This window comes from Prionailurus bengalensis, chromosome B1, assembly GCF_016509475.1.
Source record: "Prionailurus bengalensis isolate Pbe53 chromosome B1, Fcat_Pben_1.1_paternal_pri, whole genome shotgun sequence".
In the NCBI taxonomy this organism is placed as follows: Eukaryota; Metazoa; Chordata; class Mammalia; order Carnivora; family Felidae; genus Prionailurus; species Prionailurus bengalensis.
The window spans coordinates 150,427,561-150,448,842 of record NC_057344.1 but is presented as its reverse complement, the minus strand read 5'-3'; the positions used below and the strand labels follow the sequence as shown (position 1 = coordinate 150,448,842).

General features: G+C 36.2%; 1 protein-coding gene across 1 annotated transcript in view; it reads right to left on the bottom strand.

Moving 5' to 3' along the window:
• Positions 1-12,382, bottom strand: part of LOC122478843 (transmembrane protease serine 11F) — a 94,324-nt gene extending 81,942 nt beyond the window's left edge. The window contains exon 1 of the mRNA XM_043572567.1: positions 12,069-12,382. The gene's annotated coding sequence lies outside the window, so the exon portion shown is untranslated. The remainder of the gene's footprint in view (positions 1-12,068) is intronic.
• Between the last annotated feature and the right edge of the window lie 8,900 nt (positions 12,383-21,282).

The following is a 21,282-nucleotide window of genomic DNA, read 5'->3' as shown; positions in this document are numbered from 1 at the left end:
CTTGTCTTTTTTTCTTCTTTTTTGCATTCTCATAGTTCTCCTTTGCCTTCTCTGGCATTCTCATAGTTGTTTTTAAGCAGTTACACCCATTGTGTTATTGAGTTATTGACATGTAGAGTATATATAGGCTAGTCTGATATAGTTTAGTCTTCAAAGAGAAGGGCTCACACTCTATAAGGTGGGTGAGGCACAAGGTCATTAGAAGAGGTATGGAAGGAAACTGCTAGAACTGATTTTACATGTATTTTTAAATCTACAGAATATTAAGAGAGAAGCAACACATTACTTGTGTTTAATTCCTTGATTGAGATTGGCATCTTCACTCAGCCTTGGATGTCAGGTCATTAGATGGCATCCTAGGCTAAGGGTTCAGTTAACAGTGACACTGGTATTTGTTGTTTGGCTTTTATCATATTTTGATGTATTAAAATTTCATGTATTTGATTAGGTGAACTTTTTATGAGTAAATATACCTGGTTTTATAAACATTCCTCAAAAAATGGGAAAGGTTGAGTATAAATAATAAAGAAGTATGAAGTTTGACCTATTGGGAAGGTTAACTCTTTCAGAGAAGCATGGGAGTAAGTCATGCTCTTGTTTCTAATACTTTTAAATAATATATCCAGCCTCTTAAATATCAAAGATATTACTAAAGTCTCTTTGGATTAATACCTACTCTTCTAGTCTCTTTTATCTCCCCATACCACTCAGAGTTAACCACTGCCATTGTTTTGATGTATACCATTCTCAGATGATAAAACATGACCTCAGAATATGATCTAACATTTTACAGTATATGCCATTTTTTTTTAAGTTTATTTATTTTGAGGGAGAGAGGAAGGGAGGGGCAGAGAGAGAGGAAGAGAGAGAATCCCAAACAAGCTCCACACTGTCAGCAGAGTCTTTCTTGGGGTTCAGTCTCATGAACCATGAAATCATGACCTGAGCTGAATGAAGAGTTGGATGCTTAATTGACTGAGCCACCCAGGCATCCCTCAGTATACACTTCCAAAAATTCATTAGAGAGATAGAGTTTCCCAGACAAACAAAAACTAAAGGAGATTGTGACCACTAAACCAGCCCTGAAATTTTAAGGGGGACTCTTTGAATGTTGAAAAAGCAAAACAAAACAAAAAAGACCAAAGAAACAAAGACTAGAAAGAACCAGAGAATATCATGAGAAACACCAACTAACTCTACAGGCAACACAATGATACTAAATTCATATCTTTCAATAACCACTCTAAAGTCAATGGACTAAATGCTCCAATCAAAAGACATAGGGTAACAGAATGGATTAAAAAAAAAAGACCCATATATATATTCTGCCTACAACGGACTCATTTTAGATCTAAAGACACTTGCAGATTGCAAGTAAGAGGATGGAAAACCATCTATCATACTAATGGATGTCAAAAGAAAGCCTCAGTAGACATACTTATATCAGACAAACTAGACTTTAAAACAAAGAATGTACTAAGAGATAAAGAAGGGCACTATATCATAATTAAGGGGTCTAACCACCAAGAGGAGCTAACAACTTAAATATTTATGCCCCCAAATCAAAAGCACCCAAATATATAAATCAACTAATCACAAACATAAAGAAACTCATTGATAGTAATACCATAATAGCAGGGGACTTTAATACCCACCCCCCTTACACCAATGGACAGATCATCTAAACAGAAAATCAGCAAGAAAACAATCGCTTTGAATGACACACTGGACTGGATGGACTTAACAGATGTATTCAGAATATTTCATCCTAAAGCAGCAGAATACAGTGGACCATTCTCCAGAATAGATCACATACTGGGTCACAAATCAGCTCTCATCAAGTACAAAAAGATCAATAACATACCATGCATATTTCAGACCACAATGTTATGAAATTTGAGATCAATCACATGAAAATTTGGAAAGACCATGAATACTAGGAGATTAAAGAACATCCTACTAAAGAATGAATGGGTTAACCAAGAAATTAAAGAGGAAATTAGAAAGTACATGGAAGCCAATGAAAATGAAAACATGGTAGCCAAAACCTCTGAGATGCAGCAAAGGCAGTCATAAGAGGGAAGTATATAACAATCCAGGCCTCCCTAAAGAAGGAAGAAAGGTCCCAAATATGCAACCTAAACTTACACCTAAAGGATCTGGAAAAAGAACAGCAAATAAAGCCCAAAACCAGCAGAAGGGAATGATAAAGATTAGAGCAGAAATCAATACTATAAAAAAAACAAAAAATAAAAAACAAAAAAACAAAACACCAGATCAACGAAACCAGGAGCTGGTTCTTTGAATTCTTTGAAAGAATTAACAAAATTGATAAACCCCTAGCCAGACTGAAAAAACAAAACAAAACAAAACAGTAAAGGACCCAAATAAGTAAAATCAAGAATGAAAGAGGAGAGATCACAACCAATACCACAGAAATACAAACAATAATAAGAGAATTTTATGAGAAATTATATGCCAACAAATTGGGCAATTGAAAGAAATGAAAAAATTCCTAGAAACATATCACTACCAAAACTGAAATAGGAAGAAACAGTAAATTTGAACAGACCCATAACCAAAAAAGAAAGTGACTCAGTAACCAAAAGTCTCCCAGAAAACAGGAGTCCAGGGCCAGATGGCTTTTCAGGGGAATTCTACCAAACATTTAAGAATTAACACCTATTCTTCTGAAACTCTTCCAAAAAATAGAAATGGAAGCAAAACTTCCAAACTCACTCTATGAGGCCAGCATTACCTTGATTCCAAAACCAAAGACCCCACTATAAAGGAGAACTACAGACCAATTTCCCTATTTAACATGGATGCAAAAATTCTCAAAAAGATTCCAACAAATTGAATCCAACAATACATTAAAAGATCTATTCATGGGTACCTGAGTGAATCATTCAGTTAAGCTTCCAGTTCTTGATTTCAGCTCAGGTCATGATCTCACGGTTCATGGGTTTGAGCCCCCATCAGGCTCTGCACTGCCAGTGAGGAGCCTGCTTGGGATTCTCTCTCTCTCTCTCTCTCTCTCTGCCCCTCTCTCTATCTCTATCTCTATCTCTCCCTCCCTCCCTCTCTTCCCCTCCCTGCCTGTCTTAAAGGAAGGAAGGAAGGAAGGAAGGAAAAAGAAAGAAAGAAAAGAAAGAAAGAAAGAAAGAAAGAAAGAAAGAAGAAAGAGACAAGGTAGAAAAAAAGAGAATTATTCACCATGAACAAGTATTCACCCTCAGCACAAGTCAGATGACTCCTCCTATCAGTGCCGGCTACACATCGCACCCGTCGCTGTCCAAGCACCTCTTCATCATGCACAAGCTGAAGGAGCCGCAGCTGGTGTCCAAGCAGAACAGGGCCGGGGAGGAGAACCAGTAGGAGAAAAAGCCCAGTCACAAGGACGAGGTGCCCGATGGCACGGTGTCAGACCAGAAGTGCAAGGTGTGCACAGGGATGGTTCAATATCCACAAATCAATCAATGTGACACATCACATGAATAAAAGAGCATAAGAACCACATGAACTTCTCCATAGATGCAGAAAAAGCATTTGATAAAATATAGCATCCTTTTTTATAAAAACCATCAAGAAAGTAGGAATAGTAGGAACATATCTCAATATCATAAAGGCCATATACAAAAGACCCACAGCTAATATCATCCTCAGTGGGGAAAACACTAAGGTCAGGACCATGACTGGGATGTCCACTCCCACCACTGTTGTTCAATGTAGTGTTGGAAGTCCTACCCTAAGCAGTAACACAACAAAAAGAAATAAAAATCATCCAAATAGGCAAGGAGGAAGTCAAACTTTCACCCTTTACAGACAACATGATACTATACATGGGAAATCTGAAAGACTTCACCAGAAAACTGCTAGAACTGATATATGAATTTAGCAAAGTCACAGGATATAAAATTAATGTACAAAAATCTGTTGCATTTCTATATACCAACAATGAAGCAGCAGAAAGAGAAATCGAAGAATTGATCCCATTTACAATTGCACCAAAAACCATAAAATACCTAGGAATAAACATAACCAAAGAGGTGAAAAATCTATACACTGAAAACTATATAAAACTTAAGAAACTGAAGAAGACACAAAAAAATGGAAAAAGATTCCATGTTCATGGATTGGAAGAACAAATATTGTTAAAAAGTTGATACTACCCAAATCAATCTACATATTCAATGCAATCCCTATCAAAATAACACCAGCATTCTTCAGAGAGCTAGAACAAACTATTCTAAAATTTGTATGGAATCAGAAATGACCCCCTAATAGCCAAAGTAATGTTGAAAACGAAAACCAAAGCTGAAGGCATCACAATCCCAGACTTCAAGCTGTATTACAAAGCTGTAATCAAGACAGTATAGTACTGACACCAAAACAGACACATAGATCAATAGAACAGAATAGAGAACCCAGAAATGGACCTACAAATGTATGGCCAACTAATCTTTGACAAAGCAGGATAGAATATCCAATGGAAAAGACAGTCTCTTCAGCAAATGGTGTTGGGAAAACTGGACAGCGACATGCAGAAAAATGAACCTGGACCACTTTCTTACATCATACACAAAAGTAAACTCAAAATGGATGAAAGACCTAAGCATTAAGACAGGAAGTCATCGGGGCGCCTGGGTGGCGCAGTCGGTTAAGCGTCCGACTTCAGCCAGGTCACGATCTCGTGGTCTGTGAGTTCGAGCCCCGCGTCAGGCTCTGGGCTGATGGCTCGGAGCCTGGAGCCTGTTTCCCATTCTGTGTCTCCCTCTCTCTCTGCCCCTCCCCTGTTCATGCTCTGTCTCTCTCTGTCCCCAAAATAATAAACGTTGAGAAAAAAAAAAAATTAAAAAAAAAAAAAAGACAGGAAGTCATCAAATTATAGAGGAGAAAACAGGCAACAATCTCTTTGACCTTAGCCGCAGCAGCTTCTTACTGGCCATGTCTCCAGCAGCGAGGAAAACGAAAGAAAAAATGAACTATTGAGACCTCATCAATATAAAAACTTCTGTAAGGTGAAGGAAACAATCAGCAAAAATAAAAGTCAACCAACAGAATGGGAGAAGATATTTACAAATGACATATCAGATAAACGGTTTGTATCCAAAAGCTATAAAGAACTTACCAAACTCAACACCCAAAAAACAAATAATCCAGAGAAGAAATGGACAAAAGACATGAGTAGACACTTTTCCAAAGAAGACATCCAGATGGCTAACAGACACATGAAAAAATGCTCAACATCACTCATCATCAGGGAAATACGAATCAAAACCACAATGAGATATCACCTCACACTTGTCAGAATCACTAAAATTAACAACTCAGGCAACAACAGATGTTGGCAAGGATGTGAAGAAAGAGGAACCCTTTTGCACTGCTGGCGGGAATGCAAACTGGTGCAGCCACTCTGCAAAACAGAATGGAGTTTCCTCAGAAAATTAAAAATAGAACTACCCTACAGCCCAACAATTTCACTACTAGGTATTTATCCAAAGAATACAAAAATGCTGATTCAAAGGGGCACAAGTACTCCAATGTTTATAGCAGCACTGTTGACAGTAGCCAAAGTATGGAAAGAGCCCAAACGTCCATCAACTGATGAATGGATAAAAAAGTGGTGTATATACAGAATGGAGTGTTACTCAGAGATCAAAGAGAATGAAATCTTGCCATTTGCAACAATGTGCATGGAACTAGAATGTCCCATGCTAAGTGAAATGTCAGTCAAAGAAAGACAAATACCATATGATTTCAGTCACATGGGGAATTTAAGCAACAAAACAGATAAACATAGGGGAAAGGAAGCAAAGATAAAGTAAAAAACAGAGAGGGAGACAAACCATAAAAGACTCTTAAATACGGAGAACAAACTGAGGGTAGCTGACAGGGTGTTGGGTGGGGGGATGGGCTAAAAAGGTGACAGGCCCTAAGGAGTGCACTCATTAGGATGAGCACTGGGTGTGATATGTAAGTGATGAATCACTAAATTCCACTCCTGCAACCATTACTACATTATATGTTAACTAGCTTGGATTTAAATAAAATTTTAAAAAATTAAAAATCATTACATGTTTCTCATTTGTAATTAAGCAGACTGAGATATTCCCATTGTCATCAAATGATACTGGATCTGAGTAAGACAGACTAATGTATTTTTTACATTCTTGTGTATTAGTTACATGTCAGTGTCTTTGACTGAATGAAAAAATATGTCAAACTAATCAACACACCCCCAGTAGGGTTACATGCGAAAAGACTGTTTAGTGGCACATGCACTAAATAAGCATTTATTTTTCTTCATAATTTCTAAATTGAAAGAAGTCCCTTAAGACCTCAAGTAGGAGGTTTCTATACCAGGTCCTCTAGATTTTTTTTCAAAACAATTTCTTTCATGAATTAATTAATTCTCATGACTCTAAAGGACTCTCCTCTATTCAGACCACTCCTTAATCTGTATCCCCAATTACTCCCTCATTAAAGTTGTAGTCCTATAGATGCCTATTGATGTTTTGTTTCATTGTCTTACCATAACTATATTCAATCATATATTTTAAGAAATATTTTCTTTAGCAACTACTATGTGCCAGGCATTGAGCCTGTCAACTTGCTAAGGCTAAAATGGTAAATATGATACCACCCTGCTCTCAGAGAATTTTACAGTCTAGTCAGTTATCTCAAACTCAAATCTTTGTGCCTCCAAATTTCTCTGTCATTGTCAATGGCACCTCCAAATGTCTCAATCAGCTACACTCAAAATTTGAAATGTATCTTTGACTCAGTGCTCACTTTAGTTCTCTGTATCAAGCCAATGATTTTGGTAATTATTCCCTCAAATTATTTCTTTGGTCCATATATTCCTTTCTCATGACTATTATAATAGCTTTCCAGCTGAATTTTATGACTTTTACTCTTTTCTTCTTTTATTTCACCTTCATGCTCATTAAAAACTAATTGTTTATAAACATGACTTTCATCATGTCACTATTAAAAAACCTTTTAATAGCTTCCTTGTTTTCTACCTCATCAAAAATATGCTCAATGAAATTCTAATCCTCCAAGAATCAAATTCATCCCACCTTTAATTCCCATGCTACATTGCATCATGAATTTTAAGCCTAATTAAGCTTTGTCATTCTTAAAATGTGTAATATTCATTCTGACTTTGTAATTTCTATTACTATAGACTCCTTCCCATTGGAGTGTTCTCCCTGTTATTTTCTGTCACTTAAGTATGACACTTTGTAAAAGCTCAACCCAATTACCACCTCCTTAACGAAATCTCTGACAGTTTAGGGTAGCAATTTAAAGTGCAATTCCTGGGGCTTCTGGGTGGGTTAGTCAGTTAAGCGTGCAACATCGGCTCAGGTCATGATCTCACGGTTTGTGAGTTCGAGCCCCACCATCGGTCCAGGCTGAGAGGTGGGTGTCACCCCAAAATCCACCCCCCACACACACCCTTGTTCTTTGGAGTTTCCATTTCCAAATCTGGCCCTGACCTGAGTACCTTCTCTCAATCTCTTCCTCAACCCTGTTCCCCATCTCAAAACATACTTATTCTCATTGAACTCTGGCCAGTTTCTAGTTCCATTCCAAATTCACTTAACACTGAAGTTCATTAATCTCCATCCCTCTTTATACCATGTGTCCTGTTTTATTCATCTCCAGTGAGTGTACTAATTCCTTAGGTATTTCTATAATTATCTATGCATAATTCAAGTACTTCTCACCGGAGGAGTTATTATATGCCCGTAATTCATTAATGAAACCAGTCATGATGCAATGTAGGCTGGCCAGGATTTCTTCATGAAAACTATGGTTAGATGCCTAATTAACAGTAAGATGAGAAGTTTATATTTAATGATACATTTCAAATATTACAAATTATTCTCCCTTATATACTCTTTGGTTTATGATAAACAGGGATTTAATCATTAGTATAAAATTTCCAAAAATGTATTCTAAACAGCTAAAATTTATGAAATATATTTAGATAAAGATTTTAAAGGGGATGATTTATTCTGAGTTCTACATAAATAACCATTCAGTTATTTTACACCATGTGAGAAAATTATTTTAAATCTGTTTCAGTAGGGATTGTAGGGATTGATTACAGATTAATATGCATACTTTTTTCTAGCTAGTATAAATATAGGTTATCATTTCTTCTGAAACATGGTTTTTCCCATTGTTATAATGAGGGATTTAAATGCTATTTAATAGTTTTCTGTAATGCTCATGATAATATGATATGACCACAATTATAGAATGACATTTAACTATTAAAAGGTTGCTAGGTAAATTAATATTTGCATACAATGTGATTTTCTAGATAGAGTATCGAAGTTAGTTAAGGATTAATTAGTTAATCTAATAAAAGCTTTCAAAGTGACTTGATTTGAAAAGTAAATATAGCAAACAATAATTTTATCAGTATTAGCCAGTTGTAAATAATAAAATCTTTTCACAAAAGCAAAACTAATTAAATGTAACTAGTAATAGCCTTAAGAAATGTGCAATACCCACATAAAGAAAGCTATACACATTTTAAAGAGAAAAAAAAGGGGAGCCTGGGTGGCTCAGTCGGTTAAGCGTCCGACTTCAGCTCAGGTCACGATCTCGCGGTCTGTGAGTTTGAGCCCCGCGTCGGGCTCTGGGCTGATGGCCCGGAGCCTGGAGCCTGCTTCCGATTCTGTGTCTCCCTCTCTCTCTGCCCCTCCCCTGTTCATGCTCTGTCTCTCTCTGTCCCAAAAATAAATAAATGTTAAAAAAAAATTAAAAAAAAAAAGAGAAAAAAAATACTACAAAGATATACAGAAAAATATTACAAAAGAAAAGCTAAATGGATGATTTTTTAAATTTTTTTAATGTTTATTATTTATTTCTGAGAGAGAGAGAGACAACCTGAGCGGGAGAGAGCAAAAAGAAAGGGAGACATAGAATCTGAAACAGGCTCCAGGCTCTGAGTTGTCAGAACCCAATGCGAAGCTTGAATTCACAAACCATGAGATGGTGACCTGAGCTGAATTCAGACGCTTAACCGACTGAGTCACCCAGGCACCTCTCAATGGATGATTTTATATGTGAAAACCGATAATACCCAATTATTGAATAAATGGAATATTTTTTAAATGTGAAAATTCATATTGGATTTGATGATGAGGAAGGGGAGAAGTAGAGAAGAGAAAGAAGAGAATGGGCAGAAAACAATAAAAAATAATGAAAATGAGAGAAAAAAACCAGAAAATTAGTAGATTTTAATGCTCAAATATTCCTATAGGTATAAACTTCAGAATGTTTTCAGCTTGTGGCTCTTCAAATGCTTTTTATCTATAGTTTCTCAGAGGCTTCAGTTTAGTTATGTTACCCAAATAATCATAGTAAAAAATACATGTTTTTTACAAAGCAGGTATGGTAACAACTAGAATAATACTACCTGCAAAGTTAAGCTAAAGTTCCAAATTTGATTTTCATCATTGGATTTTTCCACCTCTAATTTAATACCTCAAAACATTAACTTAATAAAATTGGGCCCTTTTAGTGGACTGAAGGAGTGGGTGAAAGTTTCAAAGATCAGCAATTTATGGAATTATAGTAACATCATAATTCATTATTTTGCACTCAAGATCAAATATTTCACATATCAGAAAGTAGGGAATAAATAGCAGTACAGTGAAAAGAATATTCAACTGGGAAACCAGATTCCAGTTCCAGAATTAGTCACATGCTGACCTTGTATGTTATTTATCCTTGTCTGGGCCTCTGTTTCTGTTTCTGCCAAAAGAAAGTTTGGACTACCTCATCCCATGTCTTTTTCTAGTCTAAAATAATTATATCTCCATGATTTTAATCACGTGACCTATAACAAACCTAAGACTATTTATAGTAGGGTCACACAAAGCTCTGATCATCAAAAATATATCTTGTTAAAGATCCTCAGTGTGACTGTGGAAATGATTATGTTAAATGCCAGGAGATAAGTATTAATTAAACAAGCAAAGTATATATATATGTATATATATATATCACCCAGAGCACTAGAATTATACATGTTAAAGCTTCTGATCTGCACAGCTTCTGATCTGCATATGTATAATCACTATGTTAAATATGTCATGGACTGAGTCACTGAATGAAAAAAGAAGAGATAACATTTTTTGTGGGCTTATATATTTTTAAAATCTAGCTTCAAGGCTAATGAATTAGCACCCTACCATTACATAAATCTGTTATGGCTGGCTTCTTCCTTGCAAAAAATTAAATCAGTGATACTCAGACATTTTGGTCTCAGGACCACCCCATACCCTTAAAAATTACTGAGGACTTTAAGCACTATGGCTTACATGGACTATCTATCAATATTTAATGTATTATATATTAACACTAAGAAACTTGAAACATTGTTTAAAATAAAAATAATAAGCCATTTAAATGACATTTTTAGGGGCGCCTGGGTGGCGCAGTCGGTTGAGCGTCCGACTTCAGCCAGGTCACGATCTCGCGGTCCGGGAGTTCGAGCCCCGCGTCGGGCTCTGGGCTGATGGCTCAGAGCCTGGAGCCTGTTTCCGATTCTGTGTCTCCCTCTCTCTCTGCCCCTCCCCCGTTCACGCTCTGTCTCTCTCTGTCTCAAAAATAAATAAACGTTTAAAAAAAATTAAAAAAATAAAATAAATGACATTTTTATTTTTAAAAAAACTATTTTCAAAAAAATGTGAATTTTTTAATGTTTATTTGCTTGTAAGCTCACTGTATTGCCATGTGTTGTTCTGATTGAAGTATTTTAGAAAAATTCTATCTCACACAGAGATGTAATTAGAAAGAAGGAACATTTTGATAGCCTTTTGAATAATTGTGGATATTCTGATTTTATGATAAAACTTGAAAAATGGTCGCTTTTTAGAGATTAGTTGTTGCCGTGTAGAATCTGAGACCACATCAATGAAATTTTTATACTTTGTTATGTTAAAATCCATCAGTCTCTGTCACACTTGAGTGGATCTCTTAATGTGTATGATTTTGTAATAGCTTGCTATTTATAAAGTTCTGATTCACTTAATTCACATAATCATGCACATCTCTCAAGTGTTGACACATTTCATTATGTAATATCAAAAAAGCCATATTTCTTAATATAACGCCAACCTCATTATAAAAAGTAAGTATATTGGAAAGCTGTAAAATTTAGAGGATTATACAAGTTTTTTAAAATTCTAATTAACACTTGTGAGTCTGAATTTTATCACAAACAACAAATTAGTGTTTTCTTTGAAGTGGCAGGCTTACTTTATTAATTTCACCTGCCAAAAAACTGAGTCTAAGTAACCCTAATTTGTCATCAGTCGCTCTTGAAAGTAAAAATGGTACAATATGTTAAATAGTAGCTTTTTCAGTTTTTTTCAAATCTCCAAGAACTCTCCTCAAGATAACTGCACTTCAGTATTGCATCAGAAGTGTTTATGCATGGTTTTCATTTTGTCACCCAGCATATTAATAAAGCTCTGTACCCAATGGTCAAGATTTAATAAAATTAATACTTTTTATTGCTTCATCAATAACATTCTTAAGTGAAAAGGGAATTCTTTTTTTCTGGAATTCCTGAAAGCAAAAATATGATGGCAGTTTGGTGCCATTGTCTTGATTCACACTAAGGTGCCAGCAGTTTTAAACGCCATTGCTTTTGCTTCAATCAGTACAAATGTCAACACAGCAAAACTACTAGTAGTACTTTAATTTTGATATTAGCAGTCCATGAGAGTTTCAGGAATTCCCAGGAGTCTTCAGTACATACTGAATTAAAGTTTTCAAACAAAATAAATGCCATTTTAAACCTCCCAAGATATTTTTAAACGACTATAAGTACATTTTTACACAATAAGTTGAAATGCCTAATCATTCAAGGTTCAAGTAGAGAGAATAAAATTTGAACAAGATAGATTTAAAATATAAGCATAAGGAGTAAATTAAAAAAAAAGCATGTCATAGGAAACTATAATAGGGCATAAGGAAGAAAGCAAATCGATTTTTACATATGTGTTTAATCCTTTTAACCATTGCTTCCATACCTTGTAGTTTATAGTCTGAACTGGTTTCATCATTAGAGAGTTTCTACTTCTTTGGCTGGCAGCTGTTGGAAATGGTCCTAGGATACAATCTGGAATCTTTTCTCTGACATCCGAAATATATTAAAGACAATGCAGAGTTAACCTCCTTCTCCCAGGACTTAACCCTTTAAATCTGAGTCAGACATGGGCCCAATTTCAAAAGGGTTCTTGCCAATTTGAAGCTAGTCACATGCCATCTTTCTTCAGCCAATCATAGGGCCATGCTAAAAACAACAGCTGGTTAATTGAGATATCATTCTAACATATCTATATAATCACCACTATCATTAACGCTGACTCTGTACCAGAGACTTCTGAGGACAGTACACCATCCTATCAAGACTTATAGCTTCCAACATGTAGCAAGAAAAAATTAAGCTCACTCTATATAAGAGTTACGCAGTTTGACCTAAGCCTCACATTAAGTCAGAGGTGAAAATGTTGATGAAATAACTTGGATATGGGATCTTTATTTCAAGGAATACATTTCTTATTCATATTCCCTTTTTGCTGCCAAAGCAAATGAATAGGAAATATCCTCTACAGTAATAATTTTTAGAGTGTTCTTTGCTAGTATATAAAATGGTTTTGTGACTATTAAATATCTGCCAACAAAACATTACAGTATGAAACTAATAGTTATTTGGCTCCTACTACTATAAGGCATGCTTTTAGGCACTAAAGACTTGAGTGGTTTGGCAGACATTATTATTACATAAATTAAATTACAGTACTTTTAGTGTTTGATTGAAACATCTAGTTCGAAAGGTTATTGAACAATTACCCAAGAAAATAATTTGTAGATACCTTTTGGCTTTAAATTATTGCTAATTAATAATGAAAATGTGTTCAAACTACCACACGCCATGCTCTTAGTGCACCTGTGGCAGTAGTAGATTGTATCTAATACTTGAAACATGAATCAGCTAAGAGTTAGATGACTTCTCAACAACGGCTAATTACAGAGCAATGACTGAGAAACTTCTTGCAAAATCCTCCATTCTGTTCAACCTGTAAATCTTGCACGTTCTCAGGGCTCAGCCTTCAAATATCTTCTCTATCACATTTACTCTCTGACTTTTATGGTCTTTTTTTGTTTCAAATATACTCTCTGTTCATGATTCCCAAACTTATATTTCCAGTCCTGATACATTCTCTGAACCCCAAACTTGCATATCTAAATCTCTGCGGAACATACTCACTTGTATTTCATGCAGGCATCTTATACGTAACATGTCCCAACCTTAACAGTTAGTTCTCCCTAAACCTCCTGACTGCTTCTTCCCACTCAATCTCAATCTTAGTAAATTGCACCATTACTCACCCAGTTGGTTGTGACAAAACCTCGAAATGATCCTAGACTTCTCTCCACATCCAATCCATTAGAAAATCCTAGAGTTTCAACCTTCAACTATATATTCAGATCTGACTGCTTGTCACCATCTTCACCAATACCACCCTAATCAATAACTTCATCATCAGTCATCTGAAATACTGTATGACCTCCTAACTGGCATCACTGCTTCCATAATTGGCTCCATCTAATCTATCCTGTATACAACAATTAGAGTGATCTCATTGAAATATTAGATTATATTGCTCAAATGGCTTTTCAGCACAGTTAGAATACTACTGTTTTATCTTAGCATACAAAGCCATATATAATCTTGCCCTACTAATTCTCTGTTCTTTCTAACTTCATTTTCACTCAGTTCCAGCCATGTTGTCCTCCGGGTTTGTAATTTCTTTTTTAATTTTTTTTATTGTTTTTTTTAGCATTTCTTTATTATTGAGAGAGAGAGAGAGAGAGAGAGAGAGCATGAGCAGGGGAGGCGCAGAGAGAGAGACACAGAATCCGAAGCAGGCTCCAGGCTCTGAGCTGTCAGCACAGAGCCCGATGCGGGGCTCGAACTCCCAACTGGTGAGATCATGACCTGAGCGGAAGTCGACCGCTTAACCACTGAGCCACCCAGGTGCCCCCCGGGTTTGTAATTTATGTTCTCTCTCTCCTTTGAAACTCTTCCTAGAGATACTTACAAGTCTTGATCCTTTATTTCTTTCACATCTCTGCTCAAATGTCACCTCATCAAAGGTAGTTCTCTGACCATGTTCTCTAAAATAGTGAATCCTTCACTCTCCATCCTCAACCTTTGCTTACTTATTTGTCTTAGCATTTATAGCTTGTTATCTCTGTCTCTGTATACATATATATCACATATATATGTATATATATATGTACCTATATGCATATATTAATTCATCAATTTATTAGTAGATTGAAAACAGGGATTGTTGCCTCTTTAGTGCTTACAACAGTACTTGGCACATAGTTGTAAATATTATTGAAGTAACAAATTAATCAAGTACACATGCATAAGGACTTTGTGCATAAACAGTATACATAATATCTATTTTTTATTTTTAATTTTTTAAATTAATTAATTTCTTTTGAAAGATACAGAGACACTGTGAGAAGGGAAGGGGCAGAGAGAGAGGGAGAGAATGAAAGAATCCCAAGCAGGCTCTGCACTGTCAGCACAGAGACCAATGCAGTGGTCAAAGTCACCAAACTGTGAGATCATGACCTGAGCCGAAGCTGAAAGTCAGATGCTTAACCAAATGAGCCACCCAGGTGCCCCCATAATATCTAATTTTTGAGATATCTTCACTAGCTATACCTAATGGCCAATTATTTAATAATAAAGTGCTAGAAATTAATGTTGGAACCACACTACATAATACATTATAAATTCCCTCTCTCTCTCTCTCTTCTCTCTCTCTCTCTCTCTACACACACACACACACACACACACACAGTAATAAACAAAGACTAACCAAATGAGAACAGGTAAAGTGCATTTATTCAGAGTTTCTGTAGGAAGGGAGTCAGCCATTGTCATTTGTGTCTGGCAGACTCAAAGATAGGCAGAGCAGAGGAAAACTGTAGAAGGGTTAAATAAAAGTAAGGCATCCTACTTGATTGGATAAAGGTGCATATTTAGCTTCCTGTGATTGGTCCTAAGTTGGAAGCAGAGGAAAATATTAAGGAAGTTGTCAGCTATTAATTAAATTACTAATCAAATTCTAGTCACCTGGGACCAATTTCTTGTTGAGCCTCTTGGATTGATTGTCACAGATAGTGAGTTGGTTTTCTGGGCTGATTGCTGAAGGTAATGGGTCAGAGTTTTACATTTTTATATATAATCTGCCTATTGCCTATTTGTATATTCAGCCTATAACCAGGTAACTTTTAATAAGCTACATATAATCCATTATGTATTTTTAAAACATTTTATAATAACATTTTTAAATAGTCTCATTTAATATTTGCATCATGTTCTAAAAGTCTATAAAGAACACCTCTAAGTATTGCTGTTGATAAACATCTAGAACAAATAAGGTTCATTTAGCAATGGTAGTTAAAATGCTGAGCCCAAGAATTTCTTATTTAAAAATGGCAAAGAGGATTACCTAAAATACCTATAAAGGTAAAAATAAGATGAAAACATATTCCATAGGATCTCATAAGGATATTATAGAGTGAGACAACATTATAAGAAATAATAGCCAATAATTTCTAAGAACTAAAAACATAAATCTTAATAATAGAGAACCTAACAACTTGAAAGTAAGATAAAGTGCTTTTAAAAGTTCTCATCTATAAAATATTTCAATAAAATTTAAGAATATCAATAACCAGGAAAAAAATGAAATCAAACATATAAAAATACAGCTTACTCTTTTACAAACACAGGATGCAAAAAGAAGAAAAAAGAGCAATACTTTAAAAAATATAAGAAAATAATGTATAAGCTAGAACTCCATTTTTCAGATACATAATTATTTAAGGGGAGGAAGAAATTAAGATATTGTCATGCATTCACTGCCTATCTCTCCAGTTCACTTCCTCTAGTAACCTGACTCCAACAATTCTTGGACCCCACTCAGACCTTCAGTCCACTGAACCCCTTTACATGGTCTTTCATCCAAATCAAATCTGATTTATTTTGCTTATGCAGTTTAATTTTTTTTTAAGTTTATTTATTTACTTTGAGAGAGAGAGAGAGAGAGAGAGAGAGAGAGAGAGAGAGAATCCCAAGCAGGTTCCACACTGCCAGTGCAGAGCCTGATGCAGGGCTTAAACTCATGAACCATGAGGTCATGACCTGAGCAGAAATCTAGAGTGAGATGTTTAACCAACTGAGCTACCCAGGCACCAGTTTAGATTACATGGTCCTTCTCTATAAGCAATTTCCTGAATAAACTTTCAACTCTCTTCTGTCTTTACATTCATGATGCTAACCTCAAGTAGCCCCCAAATGCTATTTAATAATCCTACTATACATCTCTATTCAATTCTTACACTCTCCTAGACAATTATTTCAGAACTTCTGTTCTTTTCAAATAATTCCTCCTCATTCTCACCCAACTGATGGTCTTATTACTTATTTCTTGAAGAAATAGGAGTCAAGTCCCACACTCATCTAGTGGCCTGCCTTCATCTGAATCCACACATTTTCTTTCTCTGACCCATGGATGCATGCATCAATCGTTCTTATCTGAGACTCTTCCTTTTGGGCCCTAATGCTGACCTCCACTAGTCTATTAAGATGTCATTCTAGCAACTGATAGCCTTTCTCTCCTGCATCAATAATTTTTCTACTTTGTACTGGATTGTTCCTTTTAGTATACCAAAAGGTGAATACACCCATTTTTAAGAAAGAAAGAAAATCCTTGATAAGTTAAGCCATTGTCATTTCTCTATTTTGCTTTACAGCAAAATTTCTCTAAGCAACTATTACTTCCTATCAAATAAATAATACCAAAAAAGGAAACAAATGATCAAATAAACATGGGAGAAACTATGCAATCTCAGTAGGAATCAAGGAACTCTAAATAGAGATGTATCATTTGCACCCATTAAATAAGCATTTAAATATTTTGTAATACTAGACCTTAACACAGGCCATGGAGAAAAAGGCGGTCTCATATACTGCTGAGGGAAGCATAAATTTTTCCTAAAGTCTTTCTAAATGTTAACATGATCTTGATATAAAAATCAATTAAGCCTATGCTCCTCTCTTCCTTACTTGCTTCCCTGTATTCCTCCTTCTTTCCTTAATTGTTTCCTCCCTTCTTTCATAATTCACTTGAAAATCCATTAAACGGGTGAGTGAAATAGGTGTTCAAATGTGGCAGCTTAAAGAGAGCCTAAGTGGAATGACACATATCCATCCAAGGAAGTGGCAGTGGGAAAGTATGAAAAGAGCCCAAATGTCCATTGACAGATGAATGGATAAAGAAGATGTGGTACATCTATATATTATATATACACAATGTAATATTATTCAGCAATCAAAAGAATGAAATCTTGCCATTTGCAACAACATGGGTGGAACTAGAGTGTATTATGCTAAGTGAAGTAAGTCAGCCAGAGAAAGACAAATCTCATATAATTTCACTCATATGTGGAATTTAAGATAGAAAACAAATAAGCAAAAGGGAAGGGAAGCAAAAATAATATAAAAACAGAGAGGGAGACAAACCATAAGAGATTCTTAAATACAGAGAACAAACTGAGGGTTACTGAAGGGGTGTTGGGTGGGGGAATGGGCTTATGGGGCAAAGGGCATTAAGGAGGACACTTGTTGGGACGAGCACTGGGTGTTACATGTAAGTGATGAGTCACTAAATTCTATTCCTGAAATAATTATTATACCATATGTTAACTAACTTAGGTTTAAATTAAAAAAAAAAGAATGAATGAATGAATGAATGAATGAAATTTTTAAAAAGGAGGTGGCAGTGGGAGCAGCCTAACTCAGGGTGGGACCTCACAGAGTGTGTTCATGTGGGGGCCCAGGATTGGGAAGTAGAAGACAGAAGCAGCAGCCTGTCAAGGAGTCAGATTACTCAGTGGTAACTTGAGTAAATAAGTAAATATTTTGAGGATAGTAAGAGCCAAGCTTCTCACAATAGAAGGAAATTACAAATATTAAAAGGGATAAAGGTTGAGTGAACCTTGTGATTTTTCTTTGACATTGGGCATATTGGTATGAATCCATAGTTTTCAATACATTGATAAAGAAATATAGATGCAAATATGAACATACATATATATAGTTATAGTTCAATAACTGTATATAGATGTGGATATACATATGCATATATTCTTTAGTTCTGTCCACCAAGAGGGCTTGGGAGAAGCAATACCCCAATAGTAATGATCACACCTAGCAGTCAGGTCTTGGCTTCTAAATACCATTCTTTATTAAACAGGTATTTGGAGAAATGATTGATTTCAAGGCTGACTCACACAAAGCCAGAACGTATGGAAGTATTCAAAGAATTATAGGAACATGCCAAAAAGGCACGGAAGCCAGCATGAAGGGGTTCATACAGGCCAAATCCAAGACAATTTTAGTATCAAAATAAATAATAATAGTAGCATTATAATCTGAATAAAATAGGAGGTTACAAAGCAATATTTTTATAAATAATTAAATGAATAAAGAAGCAGAGAAAAGAAATAGTCTTTCATTACAATGGAATGTCCATCAACGAATGTAAGTAGAATGATGGAATTGGGAACATTACCTCTTAGCAAACATCATAACAATGATTGATTAAGCCAAAAAATCAGTGGATGTTAAATTTAGTAAGGGAAAGGCTGATGACGAACAAAGTATTTGCATAGAGTCAATACATCTTCCACAAATTGCTCATTAGTTACAAAAAATACTACAGTGAAGGGGTGGCTGGGTGGCTCAGTGAGTTAAGCATCCACCTTTGGCTCAGGTCGTGATCTCCTGGTTCGTGAGTTCAAGCCCTGTGTTGTGCTGACAGTTCAGAGCCTGCAGCCTGCTTTGGATTCTGTGTCTCCCTCTCTCTCTGTCCCTCCCCTGTTCCTGCTCTGACTCTTGCTCTCTGAAAAATGAATAAATATTTAAAAAATTCCTAATTAAAAACATATTACAGTAGAGAAAACTGGCAGACAACTGCTTAATTAAGTATCAAAATTAATATGACCAGGAATGGGGCAAATCAAAATTGTGTTCTACTTGATAGGATATAACAAGCACACTGCAGCACCATTCCTATGAAGTTTCTGCAAAAAAACACAAAAATTCCAATGGAAGAAAGCCTGCAAAATAGATGTCCTATACTTTTTAAAAATGTCAATGTCATCAAAGTCAAAGAAAGACTGAAGTACTCTTCCAGATTGAAGGAGTCTAAACAACCAAATGCAACAAGTGATTCTGAGTCCCTTGCTGTAACACATGTGGTGGGGATAACTACTGAAACTTGACTGGGGTCTTTGCATTGGGAGGTAATAATGCATTTATACTAACTTGCAGGTTTTGGTGGTTTTACCCATCCATTTGGCTGGGTTTATAGAAATTGTATCTTTTCAAATTAACTCTTAATAGCAGTTGGCTCAATAAATATTCTTGAATAACTCATTATGCTAAAACCTACAGATAAATACCTATTTTATCATTGAATTATGTAACTGTATCAGATTTCTAGAACTTGTAGCTGCAAGTCTGAAAATCTTATTTTAGTATTGCTTACCTCTTCTTAGATTAATGTTTTACTGTGTATGTTTAGTAATTTACATTCTATGACATGTAGAACAGATTCTAAAATGCTTGATAATTTGACTAAAACAGATATTAAGTGTGCCTTTTCTAAATATATTTAAAAATCCCATATAAGAAGAGAGGAGAGGGAAGATGATGGAGGAGTAGGAGCACCCTAGGCTTGCTTCATCCCATGAACACAACTAGATAACTATCAAATCATCCTAAGTATTCCAGAAATCAACTAAAGACTGGCACACAAACCCCACAACTAAAGGTAGAGAAGAGGTCACATTATGAAGGTAGGAAGTACAGGCACACACTGTTTGGGAGAGAAAAAGATCAAGGCCACCATGGTGGAGAGGGAGCCAAGGTCTTAGGGAAGGACAAGGGACAGACTAGCATGCAGGGGAGCCCATGGAAGAAATAATTCCCCATAGCAATCAGCTTGGAAAGCAAGAGTGGCTGAATTTTGTGACTTCGGGCAACAAGTGGAGCTTAAAGCCTAAACCTTTAAAGGTCAGTGAGTTTGGCTGAGATAGATCCTGGAGAGCATTGTGCTGCTCTTGGAGCAAAGGCAGGCAAACAGTCCATGGACATTAGCCCCCAAACAGTGATCTGAATAGTGTCTGGCACACACAGGGGGGACCCTATTTGCTCATCTCAGAATGTGTCCCAGAGAGGCAGCTTTCATGGAGAGACCCCTCTAAGAACAAAGGAACTGTCAGGTGCCATTCCCCTCCCCTGCCCCTTAACATAAACACAGGGACACGTGGGAGAACCAACACAGTGCCCACACTTGCTACCTAACTTGTTTTCATCAAACCCCATGCTCTCACACTCTCACAGGTCCATTCCCAGTCTTGCTTGCCTCAGTCCCAGCACAGCAGGCCCCCTCCCCCACCCAAATCCCTGTACACACTTTGTCTCTCAACTCAGGAGTTTTGCAGAGCCTTGGTTCTGGCAGCAGTGGTGACAGATCTCATTTCACAAGCACACCAGCACTCACCTAGTTAAAGGGCACCACATTCAGGCCAGGGACCAGCCTCTGCCCACAATGGGCAAAGATAGCTTCCACAGTCAACTGACCTGAAGGATAAAGTAGCCAGAACAAAATAGCAGAGCAGATGCAGCACACATTAGAGACTCTCCTAGAAGTGCCAGGCCCTAGGGAACAGGGGACACTACCTGGCAGGGAAATATAGGGCTTCTTCATAAGACCATTACCCTCAAGAACAGGAGATGTAACTGACTTTCCTAACACACAGAAACAAGTATAGAAACTTAGACAAAATGAGAAACCAGAGAAATGCATCCCAAATGAAAGAGCAGGAAAAGCCCATGGAGAGAAATCTAAGTGAAACAGACATAAGTAACATACCTAACTGAGAATTTAAAGTAATGATTATAAGGATACTCACTAGATTTAATAAAAGAGAAGACATGAGTGAGACCCTTAACACAGCGAAAAGTAATAATATAGCAGAGAAAAATGGATCAATAAACAAAATGAGAAACATGCTTGATGGAATGACAGCCAGCTGGAAGAAGCAGAGGAATGAATTAATGACCTAGAAGACAGAGCAATGGAA